Raw genomic sequence first — 13772 nt, 5'->3', positions numbered from 1 at the left:
GTCATTACACAATTACAGACAGACAACATGCAAAACTTCAAGTCATCTAGTAAAAACCAAAGAATCCACAAGAGTATAACAAAATCATAAAACAGCAAATTAAAAACAATGATTCCCCGACCTGTCATTCAAAATGCTTCATCAGCGATTTAAAATCACCAATGGGACAAGTTTAAAAAGTCTTTTGTAAGGCGTTCCAAGACGATTGCGCAGAGGACATAAAAGCCCTTTTACCAAATTCAGTTCGGACATTTGGAACAGTTAGCAGGATAAAGTCCTGCGAACAAAGAGACGACCCACTACATTTCCGAACAATAAAAATGCCCAAATAAAATGGTAGTAAACCCAAAACGGCTTTGTAAATAAAAGTATACCAGTGACTGAGCCTACGAGTGACTAGAGAAGGCCAGCCAACCCTGGTATATAAAGTACAGTGGTGCGTAAGGGTTTTGAAGTTTAAAATGCATCTCAAAGCACCATGGTAAAGGGTGTCAATCAATCTCAAACATGGAGCAGAAGCATTCATATAAAAACCACCCCCATAGTCTAGTAAAGGCAGACATGTAGCTGATACTAGCTGATTGACAGAAAGGAGGGCCCAAAAGTGGCTTTCTATTCAATTGGTTTCCACCAAAAACAAAGACACACAAGTCCAAATAGCCAAAAGCCACTTTAATTATGAAACAACCTTAAAGTGACTAGACCAGGTGTGTGAAGGAGTGGTACAACTCAGTAACTGGCAGTATGCTGTCTAGTCTCTCAAAGTGGAATGTATTCAAGCAGTGTTGCTCAACTCCGTCACAGGTCCCCCTAGGGCAGGGGTACTCAACTCTTACCCTACGAGGTCCAGAGCCTGCTGGATTCCTGTTCTACATGAATTAGTTGCACCCACCTGGTGTCCCAGGTCTAAATCAGTCCCTGATTAGAGGGCAACAATGAACAACTGCAGTAGAACCGGCCGAGGTCCAGAGCTGAGTTTGAGGACCCTAAGAGTTGCACAATTGTTTACTTTAGTCCAGCGCTACAGTAACACAACTGCTGCAATGATCAACAAGCTCTTGAGAAGTTGCGTCAAGTGTGTTAGTGCTGGGCTATAACAAATATGTGCAACAGGGGGAAGAGGGCATGAGAGACTACACTCCCAGAGAGTTGAGCAACACCATTAGAACATTGGTACTGTTGCACCGGCCTGGGCAATGTAACACTACCATAGACACCTATAGGTTACACTCAGTAACTACTGCATCTTTAGGGGGATTCTTCCTCTGCTCATCCTGCTGGCAACACCAGGGTCATTGTGGGTTCACCTCAGCCCACATATTACATCAGTCATTTGGGATGAGACTAGAAAGTGTCCAATGACCACATTTAGCATAATTCCAACCAATAAAACAGCATGTTTTCACTCAAAGTGTTGGTCTGACACCTTTCAGTGTGTAAATACCTGTTTTTGTCCCCCGATGCTCTTGTCTAACACTTCAGATACCTGTGGACTGAAATAATTAACATGTTGCAGATTGAAATGCATGGTATAGAATGAACGCTGTTTCGATCTCCACAGAAGAGAATCACGTTTTCTCTGATACCTTCTATTTCAACCTCTTGGGGAAAAGTCCCTGGCTTCAGCTATGAAGAATGTAAAGCTAGAGATATTAGCAAATTACACATTACTCATTTGCAAAGGCCGATTGAGTTTTGAGATCATTCAGCTCAAATTCTTGACCACTAAACCACCATGCCACTTAGCATGAAACTATTGGGCATGCACTAAGGAGTATGCTAGCATGGACATTGGAACACATCCAGAATTTGTATCTGAAATAATACCACACGACGGACATCAAAATGGAATCTGGCGATCAGAAGTCACAATAGACATGTTCATGTGCACAACTTTAACTTTAATGGACCTCAAGCTAGGACACTGACCTGAACAGCTAGCCTAAATAATTGGACATGATCCTATAGAAATGGCAACAGTATAAGGCAGTGTTCACACAGGCAGTCTTTTGACCAATCAGATCAGCTCTTTTGCCAATAATTGGGAAAAATCCCAATTGAGCTGCCCATGTAAACGCTGCCTAATAACACAATAGTGAGTTGTGGCCTTCGACTCTGATTGGATTATTTTTAATACAGAAAGTGAGAGTGAGGCTAGTGAGGACCAAAATACCTTCTCTATTACAACCCTGCTGAATCGTTTAAAAAAACAATAACAGAGATAGCCACTTGTGTAAATACTGAAGAGAAAACTACCTTGGAATGGAAGAAAAGCTAGCCTACACTGGCTTCTTGCAATGCAGAACACGTTGGCAAAGACCAAAAATCCATTTTTCCCCCTTAGGGTGAAAAAATAAACAAGATGATCATTTGGAATGTGTAGCTATGAGACTTACACCATTAATTAACCAATTAATTACTCCTCAGATATTTACCACTAGGGGCAGTAAAGTGACGTTCATATTTAAACCAACCGAAGATGGCAGCTTTAAACCCAGTCTATAAATCCCCTCTTCAACGCTACAACTTCTAGTTTCTTGTTACAATTGTCAGAAAACAACGTGGATAAACTGAAGTCACAATTCTAATGGAGCAGCCAATGAGAAGCAACAGGAAGTGAAGTTTCCGTTACTACGGTAACGACACTAATGACAGAAAGTGGAACTTGATGCGTTCACCATTCCAGATCCCTTGTCAATACAAGAGGTAACGTCTCCCATGTGGTAAAGGGACTGCAGTGTGTGGGGGGGTTATGGGCTATGTGCAGTGTGTGTGTGGTGTTATAGAATGGTGCAACGTCTCTGAGTGCTTTTCTTGCTCTTCTTGTTGCTGCGGTTGGTTTCCTTATACCTCCTGATCTCTCTGACTAGAGAGTAGAACGCCTCCTCCACGCCCTGAAACAAAGACGCAAAAAGGAGAAACTTTACACTCCAATGAAGCGTGATGGAATGCAGCTTGGTCGCCTCCAGTAGACTCAAAAACAGAGCAAACCAGTAGAATAGAAGAGTGAGACCTGAATGTATCCAACATCAAAGTTATCCCATTTGTGTCCTCAAATAGTGACGTGACGGCTGTGTATAAATGTGTTATGTTACCCAGAATACCTTTAGTGAGTCTGTTGAGTTGAAATGATACACACAACAGTTAAGACACAGGAGTCTGTCAGGACAACACATCTCCTCTGACCCTCCCTGTTTAGGACCAAAACACTCCTTAACAGCTTCTACCCCCAAGCCATAAAACTGCTGAACAATTAATCAAATGGCCACAGGACTACCTACATGTACAAATGACCTCTAAACCTGTACACCCGCACACTGACTCGGTACCGGTACCCCCTTTATATAGCCTCGTTATCATTATGTTATAGTGTTACTTTGTTTACATTTTTAAACTTGAGTTTATTTGGTAAATATTTTCTTAACTTTTCTTGAACTGGACTGTTGGTTAAAGGCTTGTAAAGTAAGCATTTCACGGTAAGGTCTACACTTGTATTCGGCACATGTGACAAATAAAGTTTGTTTAGATTTGTCCAGTTTGAGGCCTAACAGGCCTGCTACAATGGATGCATCATCTCTGCAGAGTGTGAGAAGTAGGAGAGCGAGGCGCTGCTCAGCGTCTGGTTCTATTTCAACATTCCCGCCTGTGAACACATGATGAAGTGGATCACGTGCTGCTAAAAGTTCTGCTTCCAGTGTAGCTGGTCCATTCCAACTGTTCCCCGTGTCGCTCCCCTGGCTGGAAAACCCACCTGTCTGGTTTTGGCAGAGGTCTCCACGAAGGGCACACCATAGCCGCGGGCCAGCTCCTGAGCCTGCCTGCTCTCCACGCTCCGACTCCCCAGGTCACTCTTGTTCCCCACCAGCACCATAGGCACACTGTCACTGTCCTTCACCCTGTTGATCTGTTCTCTGAGGACAAAAAAAGGAGTGAGAAGTGGAAAGGAAGAATAGGACCAAGAGGTAGAGTCATGTGCCAAACAAATGGACATGACAAAAAACATAAATATAAATCAAATCACATTGTATTTGTCACATACACATGGTTAGCAGATGTTAATGTGAGTGTAGTGAAATGCTTGTGCTTCTAGTTCCGACAATGCAGGAATAACCAACAAGTAAAACTAACAATTCCAAAACTACTGTCTTATACACAGTGTAAGGGGATAAAGAATATGTACATAAAGATATATGAATGAGTGATGGTACAGAGCAGCATAGGCAAGATACAGTAGATGGTATTGAGTACAGTATATACATATGAGATGAGTATGTAAACAAAGTGGCATAGTTAGTGGCTAGTGATACATGTATTACGTAAGGATGCAGTAGATGATATAGAGTACAGTATATACGTATGCATATGAGATGGATAATGTAGGGTATGTAACATTATATTAGGTAGCATTGTTTAAAGTGGCTAGTGATATATTTTACATCATTTCCCATCAATTCCCATCAATTCCCATTATTAAAGTGGCTGGAGTTGAGTCAGTGTCAGTGTCAGTGTGTTGGCAGCAGCCACTCAATGTTAGTGGTGGCTGTTTCACAGTCTGATGGCCTTCAGTCTCTTGGTCCCAGCTTTGATGCACCTGTACTGACCTCGCCTTCTGGATGATAGCGGGGTGAACAGGCAGTGGCTCGGGTGGTTGATGTCCTTGATGATCTTTATGTGACTTCCTGTAACATCGGGTGGTGTAGGTGTCCTGGAGGGCAGGTAGTTTGCCCCCAGTGATGAGTTGTGCAGACCTCACTACCCTCTGGAGAGGCTTACGGTTGTGGGCGGAGCAATTGCCGTACCAGGCGGTGATACAGCCCGCCAGGATGCTCTCGATTGTGCATCTGTAGAAGTTTGTGAGTGCTTTTGGTGACAAGCCGAATTTCTTCAGCCTCCAGAGGTTGAAGAGGCGCTGCTGCGCCTTCTTCACGATGCTGTCTGTGTGAGTGGACCAATTCAGTTGTCTGTGATGTGTACGCCGAGGAACTTAAAACTTACTACCCTCTCCACTACTGTTCCATCGATGTGGATAGGGGGGTGTTCCCTCTGCTGTTTCCTGAAGTCCACAATCATCTCCTTAGTTTAGTTGACGTTGAGTGTGAGGTTATTTTCCTGACACTCCGAGGGCCCTCACCTCCTCCCTGTAGGCCGTCTGGTCGTTGTTGGTAATCAAGCCCACCACCCTTCCAACTCCAAAGCCCCGTCTCCATTGTCAGTGGCAACGCAGTTCCTCTATGTCCGCCCGGCCGGACGGGAACCCACATGGTTCAAATGATCACGTTGACTTCATGGACCGTCGGTCCTTGCATTCATAGAGCCATCTATACATTTGAGTGGCTACAGATATCCAGTCCCATCCCTAAGCTTTAACCTTTTGTGTGTAGGGGGCAGTATTTTAGTTTTTGGCAAATAAAAATGTACCCATTTGAAATGGCCCATTTCTCAGCCCCAGAAACAGATTAGGATAGAAAACACTAAAGTTTCCAAAACTGTAAAAATATTGTCTGTGACTATAACAGAAGTGATATTGCAGGCGAAAGCCTGAGGAAAATCCAATCAGGAAATGCCTCTTATTTTGAAACCCCTCTTCCCATTTTGACCCTCCGTTCCCATGCAACCTCCTCCCCATTCCTATGCATGCCTATCCATGCATGTTCCTATGCATGCCTATCCTCCCATTTAACCCTCCGTTCCCATGCATGCCTACCCTCCGTTCCCATGCATGCCTACCCTCCGTTCCCATGCATGCCTATCCTCCATTTAAAGGGATATAAACTATATTCCCTATTCTATGGCTTCCCTAAGGTGTCAGTCTTTAGACAGTTTCAGGCTTTTATTTTGAAAGATGAGTGTGAAGGATCACATTGCGTAAGTGGATAGGTGGGGGCTCTGAGTGAGTTTTGCGCAGCTGAGTAAAGCCGCCATTGTTCCTCCCGCTGTTATTGAAAAACCTACACACTCGGTTGATATATTATCAAATATATATTTTAAAAACAACATGAGGATTGATTATAAAAAACGTTTGACATGTTTCTGTGGACATTATGGATATTATTTGGAATATACGTCCGGGTTGTTGTGACCGCTCTTTCCTGTGGATTTCTGAACATAACGTGACAAACAAACATCTGTATTTTGGGTATAAAAATCATCTTTATGGAACAAAAGGAACATTTGTTGTGTAACTGGGAGTCTCGTGAGTGAAAACATCTGAAGATCAAATGTAAATTATTAATTTGATTGTTTTTCTGATTTTCGTGACCAAGCTACCTGATGCTAAGTGTACATAATGTTATGCTATAGATAAACTTACACAAACGCTTGGATTGCTTTCGCTGTAAAGCATCATTTCAAAATCTGAGACGACAGGTGGATTAACAAAAGACTAAACTGTGTTTTCCTATATTGCACTTGTGATTTCATGAATATGACATTTTTTTAGTAATATTATTTGACTGTGGCGCTATGCTATTCAGCGGTTGCTGATGACAATTATCCCGCTACCGGGATGGGTAGTGTCAACAAGTTCAAGCAAACCAAGTAGTGGCAACGCCGTTTAGCTGTTGTTCCACATTTAGAGTTGGGCCTTAATTGGGGCGTGATGCCTAACGGAGTCTGACAACAGGGAAAGGAATGCATTCTAACGGAACATGATAATGACTCTACAGCGTTGTATTCAGTAGTCGCGGACCGTAGCAAAACCTTTGGTCTGTTGCGGAACATTTTGCAACAGAAATAGTTTACTCCAAACGGAAACCATTTTACAATGGAAACTAGAGTTTATATTGGACAAATTCAAGTAGGTCCCTCCCAGTTTCCTTCTGTTTGCTTCCTAGTGTAAACGGTTTCCGTTGCAAAACTTTTCACAAACAGGCCAAACGTTCCACTACGGTCTGCGAATAATGAATACACTCCAGGTGTCGGACAGCAGTCTGTCACAGTGACAGACAGTCAGTACCTGTACAGGTGAACGTCCTCAAAGGACTTGATGTTGTTGATGGCGAACACACAAAGGAAGCCTTCCCTGTCCTCATGTACTGGTCCCTCATGGCGCTGTACTCCTCCTGACCTGCTGTGTCCAGGATGTCCAGCAGACACGTCTCTCCGTCAATCACCACCTGCTTCCTGTACGAGTCCTAGATTGAACATAAAGCTTAAGTACAGGATTCTAATATCCTAGAACTCTTAGCATAAATGAGACACCGCTGGGAATCTGTTTATTTTCAGAAGCTTCCACATGGAATTATTAAGTTTTGCTAACCTGGGTATATTCAACCTAGTACAAGTCCTAAAATAGGGGTGTGTTCATTAGGCACCAAATGGAAGGAAACAAGCAGAAACAGGAAGGGACTACCTGGACTTGTCCAATGAGAAAATTTTTATTTTTGTTTTCCATTGCAAAACGGTGTATTTTTCTGTTGCTCTAATGCAGTGGGTCCCAACTCCTGTCCTGGAGAAACACACAGCAGAACACATTTTTGTAGCCCCGGACAAACAGACCTGATTCAACTCATTGAGGGCCTGATGACTAGTTAGAATCAGGTGTGCTTCTCCGGGGCTACAATAAAAATGTGTACTGTTGGGGTACTCGAGGACTGGATTTGGGAACCGCTGCCCAAATGAACATTATCCAGAGACAAATCAAATCAAATTTCTAATAGACTCCTACCACCTACCCATAGGTACTGGTGTGAATCTGAATGGATTGGAAAGCATGATGGTAACAATGTTTGGAAAGTAATAATCCCTCCCCTTTGCCACCCTCAGTTTACAGAACCACTCTGTAAATCGTTCTAACCGTTTAGCTAGCGGCAACACTTATCCTAATGATCAGGAGACTGTGGATAGATATTATAGAATCTACATAGACTCCATATAGTGGGTTGCTACGTTTGAAGCAGACAATTTCAATTGAATTAACTTACTATTAAATGGCAACGCCACAACTTTCTAACCTCCTATTCATTATTTCCATCACCAAACCAGTGTCTATATATGTGAAAACGGCTCATTTCTACATTTTTTAATTTTTTAAAAAATGACATCAAGTAAAGAAAAACAAAAAATGATTTTCCAACACTGCCATTCGCGTTGATGGGGGAGCAAAAATAGCATCCCTTTGGCTAGAAACTTGTTGCAGTTTTTGAAAATCACAGTTTCTCTTACTTTTAATCCTACCCTGTGATGTCACAGAAGCATTTTAGAGGAACCCTTCTTATACTTTTTAACTACAGATCAAAACAACGTGCCATTTTCATATATGCAGACACTGGTTTGGTGCTGGAGATATAAGGGAAAAGTGGTGGAGTGGCCCTTTAATAAGAGTCACACAGAGACAAACACCTGCAACTCACCTCGATGGTGGGGTCATATTCATCCACAAAGTGATTCTGGATGAGCTGGATAGTTAAGGCACTCTTCCCAACACCTCCAGCACCCACCACAACAAGCTTATACTCAGTCATGCCTAGAGAGAGCGGGAGAAAGAGAAACACGTGTTTCCATTAAAGCTTCTTCACATAGAAGTGTGTTATAGATCTATCCTTCTCATTGAAAGCAAGTCTACGTGGTAGATCTGTTCTATGTAAGCTATTACTATGCTTCCAGTTCTATATGTTATGTTTTTGCTTCTTTTGGTTTCTTACACCAGCTTCAAAACAGCTGAAAATACAATATTTTTTTGTAATAGAAAATACAATATTTTTGTTTATGGAAAATCTATTTCACAGCGGTTTAGATGGTACAATGGTTCTCTACACAATGACGGCTTGTTTTGTCACATTAACTGAAATTAGGCTATTTAGAATTTTAGCAACCACAAAATGGCGGAGCGATTCCTGCATATTTAATAGCACACATGGAACAGATCTACCACTTAGACTAAATGAGAATGACAGACCTATAACTCCCATTTCTATATATATTGTTGGGTCACCCAAAAAGTTACATATTGTAGCTTTAAATGCTGAATCCATGAACATTTATTAAATTGGTTGATTTAAGTACTAGTTGTTTTCTTACTTGTAAATAAGTTCTGAAATGTCTGTGTGTAATTGTGTGTGCATGTCAGATTTACACCTGACAGTATGGTTCATTGTAGAGACCTTAACCCAATGACCTCAAAGAGACTTGGACCTCCTCCCGTAATGATTCATGTGTTGGTCTTTACAGTAGCTGGACCCAGATTCGAGTCCTGGTCGGTGCTACCCCCTCGAAATTGGCTACACTGGTGTCAGATGTGGGATGGCATCCTTGAGGCCATCTGAGAGGGGTGTACACCTGAGGAACTTGTTATAGAGAAGCGTGGGTCACACTCTCCTGAAGGAAGGGGGTAATGTAGGGACCTTAACCAAACCTCAACAAGACATTCTGACCTCTTGGCATAATGGTTAAGGTGTTGACTTGACAGTCTCTAGATCAAAGTTTGTGTCCCAGTCAGGGCTAGTCCCCGAATTCATAACAATATTATACATTAACTCATTTCTGAAACAAACGAGTCCTATATTTTAGGCAAATTATATACTTTCTGTTCAAGTGTGATGAGGTGTTCGTCTTTCTGTCCAATTAGGTACATTCTAGACAATATTTCTATACACTTGGGGGACCCCTTTTGAGTGAAGAGCAGCCCCCAAAGGAAAACGCTCTGTATACTATTTCAATTGAAAACAATGCATTAGTAAGACAAAGGCACGAGGAAACCTGTGGTGTCTACAGTACAGCCAACAACAAGTTCACATAATATGCTTTTTTCAGTGATTTGGAATAGCCCACGTCCCGGAGAATTGTCTGATCATTGCAGGATATCAATCTTTATTCGCGGTCATTACAAAAACATGCTGGTATCTATTAGCAAAGAGGCCGGCTCTAATTTGACCCAGATTTGTATGGGAGCTAACGTTAGCTAGCATAGCATAACTAACAGACTGCGGTAGATGACACACTAGGCAGAATACAATCACTGCATTTCTGCGATAATAATGTAGGCCTATTGCATGAGGAAAATGACAAAAATCAGAGCGCTTACCTTAATTTGGTTGGTCGTTTTTCACCAAACAAAAATGCAGCGTTTGAATGACAAAATGAGATTAGTGCTACATAGCCTGAAACAATTTCCTGATTGAAGCCAGCTAAGAACAAATATATGATTTTAGAAACTGCAATCTTTGCAGCAATTGAGCCACAAATATGTCAAATTACTGTTGGCAATGAACGGGAAATATAGGCTGAATATAACCCGAATTAATTTATAGGTAAGAATTAGTAGTAGGGGAGTAAATCTCTCTAGACTCCATTGTGGTTGAAAAGGGGTAAGGTTTTCACGGCAAACGCAATCAATGGTATTGATTTAACAGCCAATACCATTGTGGTGAAGTAGACAGACAGTAGAGTAACCTAACCAGAATGGGGCTTTCGTTCTACTTCCGGTTATACACGCCTTCAAAATCAGAAACTGACCAATCAGGAACCGACTGAAAGCCTCATTGGTCGTGTCCCGAAAAAATAAATCGCATGCTCTCAACGCCTTGATATAGTCCCGCCTTTGTACGAAGATTAACCAATCAAAGACATTGCTGCAGTGAGGTTTGGAAAGAGCGCACTCGAGTCTGATTGGCGCGATTATTTGGGTTGTTGAGTGTGCGGAGATAATTTGACCACTAGATGGAATCACTGTACTAGCGGCTAACCAACCGAAAGGCTGTAAAAAGAGCTAACCGCTCCCGACCAAAATATACAATATTTAGATGTCTGTGAAAAACAGACACACAGTCAAGATGGCTTTGTTCATTGCACGCGATTGACACGTTTCAAGCACAAGGTTGATGGCCCAATTTTATGGGGTTTCCTTAAAAAACGATATTCAAACTGACAAATTGGTTGAGGATAATATTGGGAAATAAAACTTAATGAAATACCTTAATCTCTATTGGGTTTGCTGTAAGTATCGAACTGCATTAGTTAGAGGATTGGTGCTGTAAAGGTCAGTAGTGGAACCCTGACAGTGATGGATCAAACTGTGTTACAGCTCACTAAGGATTTAGGGAAGACACACACACACACGCACGCACGCACGCACGCACGCACGCACGCACGCACGCACGCACACACACACACGCACACACACACGCACACACACACACACACACACACACACACACACACACACACACACACACACACACACACACACACTCACACACCCTCCCCCTCCCTGCCATAACCTAGGCTATAGCCAATCCCCTGCATCCTGCCCCATTTCTCTCTCTCTCTCCTACTGAGTGCATCTGCTCTTCTCACTAATCTTTGCCTAAAATCACAGAGATAATCCAGCATCCATCTGTCATGGAGGAGAGAGAGAGAGAGAGAGAGAGAGAGAGAGAGAGAGAGAGAGAGAGAGAGAGAGAGAGAGAGAGAGAGAGAGAGAGAGAGAGAGGGGGAACATTGGGATGAAGAGAGTTACAAATTCCTTGTGCTCTTACAATACCAATATTTACTAAAATGTACCAGTGCAGACTACTGTAACCAATATGGATTGAGAGAAAGTGAGATGAGATGGATGCTATATGAGATGAGACCATTTTATAACATTGGGAATATGAATGTAAATATATATGACTAATAAACACCATTTTATTACAAATTCTATATGACTAATAACGTGCTCTTACAATACCATTTTAATCATGTATATATGCTGTATTTACTAAAATGTACCAGTGCTATATGACTACTGTAACCAATATGCTATTGTAAACTTAGAAAGTGACTAATAACGATGAGACCATTTTATATATATGTATATATGCTATATAACTAATAACGATGAGACCATTTTATATACATGTATATATGCTATATAACTAATAACGATGAGACCATTTTATATACATGTATATATGCTATATGACTAATAACAATGACACCATTTTATATACATGTATATATGCTATATGACTAATAACGATGACACCATTTTATATACATGTATATATGCTATATGACTAATAACGATGAGACCATTTTATATACATGTATATATGCTATATGACTAATAACGATGACACCATTTTATATACACCTTTTATTTTACACATATACATATTTCATACATGTCATATTTGTTGTGTGTTTTCGTATGTATATGTCTGTATGTGTTTTCGTATGTATATGTCTGTATGTGTTTTTGTATGTATATGTCTGTATGTGTTTTTGTATGTATATGTCTGTATGTGTTTTTGTATGTATATGTCTGTATGTGTTTTCGTATGTATATGTCTGTATGTGTTTTTACATGTTGTTTCCCCACAGGTACGTTTCAACAAGACGGAGGAGAACATGGAAACAGGAAAGTCAGAATCCAAGAGACAAAAGAAATCAACAGAAAAACAACAACAACACAACTGTAGTAACAAGTCCAGGATTGGTTGCTCAAATGTTCTGTTCAGGACACGTGAAGCATACAGTCCCCCTTAGCCTCGCACACATACACTGTATAGTATGACAGAACACACACACCTGAAGATACAATTCATATTGCTAAAGACCAGTACTAGACACACATTGCACGCCGTGGTGCAATGGCAACCGCACATGTTTTCCATCACTGCACAAAAGGGTAACACACAATTCACCAACAGTCAGTCATTCACTAACAGTCAGTCATTCACTAACAGTCAGTCATTCACCAACAGTCAGTCATTCACTAACAGTCAGTCATTCACTAACAGTCAGTCATTCACCAACAGTCAGTCATTCACTAACAGTCAGTCATTCACTAACAGTCAGTCATTCACTAACAGTCAGTCATTCACCAACAGTCAGTCATTCACTAACAGTCAGTCATTCACTAACAGTCAGTCATTCACTAACAGTCAGTCATTCACTAACAGTCAGTCATTCACTAACAGTCAGTCATTCACCAACAGTCAGTCATTCACTAACAGTCAGTCATTCACTAACAAGTCATTCACCAACAGTCAGTCATTCACCAACAGTCAGTCATTCACCAACAGTCAGTCATTCACTAACAGTCAGTCATTCACTAACAGTCAGTCATTCACCAACAGTCAGTCATTCACTAACAGTCAGTCATTCACCAACAGTCAGTCATTCACTAACAGTCAGTCATTCACTAACAGTCAGTCATTCACTAACAGGCCGACAAGTTTCATCAACTGAAATAATAAAGCAGTGTGTGTTCACACATTAACATCCTAAGTCATCATTACTTCTCTTGTCACACGTGGACACATGGACACGTTGTGTGGTGCACTCACTGCACCCATGAAACCATCATTACAGCATGCTCACCGCACAATGTTCCAGCACCTGCACCCGACACAGACAGACAGACACACACACACACACACTCACGAACGCTCGCACGCTCGCTCGCACGCACGCACGCACGCACACACACACGTGCAGCTATCCTTGTGAGGACATACAGTTCAGTCCCCTTCAAAATCCTATTTTCCCTAACCTTAACCCTAAGTTTAACCCTAACACAAACTCTAACTCTAATCTTACCCCTAAACCTCCTAGAAACAGTATTTGATCTTATGGGGATCAACAAAATGTCCCCAGTTGGTCAAATTTTTGTTTGTTTACTAGTTAGTATAGTTAAACACACACACACACACACACACACACACACACACACACACACACACACACACACACACACACACACACACACACACACACACACACACACACACACACACACACACACACTTCGGGAGAGTACTGTCTAATACATAGAAACGTATATAGAA

At 41.5% G+C, this 13772-nt stretch overlaps 1 pseudogene across 1 annotated transcript; it reads right to left on the bottom strand.

Moving 5' to 3' along the window:
• Window positions 1-1880: 1880 nt before the first annotated feature.
• On the bottom strand, window positions 1881-10324 carry LOC124020881 (annotated as a pseudogene). The gene is made up of 6 exons (XR_006836160.1): window positions 10022-10324; window positions 9116-9284; window positions 8352-8464; window positions 6956-7133; window positions 3752-3911; window positions 1881-2894 (listed from the first exon to the last, which is right to left on the bottom strand). The product of XR_006836160.1 is annotated as a GTPase HRas-like (transcript).
• Between the last annotated feature and the right edge of the window lie 3448 nt (window positions 10325-13772).

The sequence above is a fragment of the Oncorhynchus gorbuscha genome, unplaced genomic scaffold, assembly GCF_021184085.1.
Source record: "Oncorhynchus gorbuscha isolate QuinsamMale2020 ecotype Even-year unplaced genomic scaffold, OgorEven_v1.0 Un_scaffold_963, whole genome shotgun sequence".
In the NCBI taxonomy this organism is placed as follows: domain Eukaryota; kingdom Metazoa; phylum Chordata; class Actinopteri; order Salmoniformes; family Salmonidae; genus Oncorhynchus; species Oncorhynchus gorbuscha.
The sequence above is the reverse complement of the archived record's forward strand: the minus strand, read 5'-3'. Positions and strand labels throughout refer to the sequence as shown.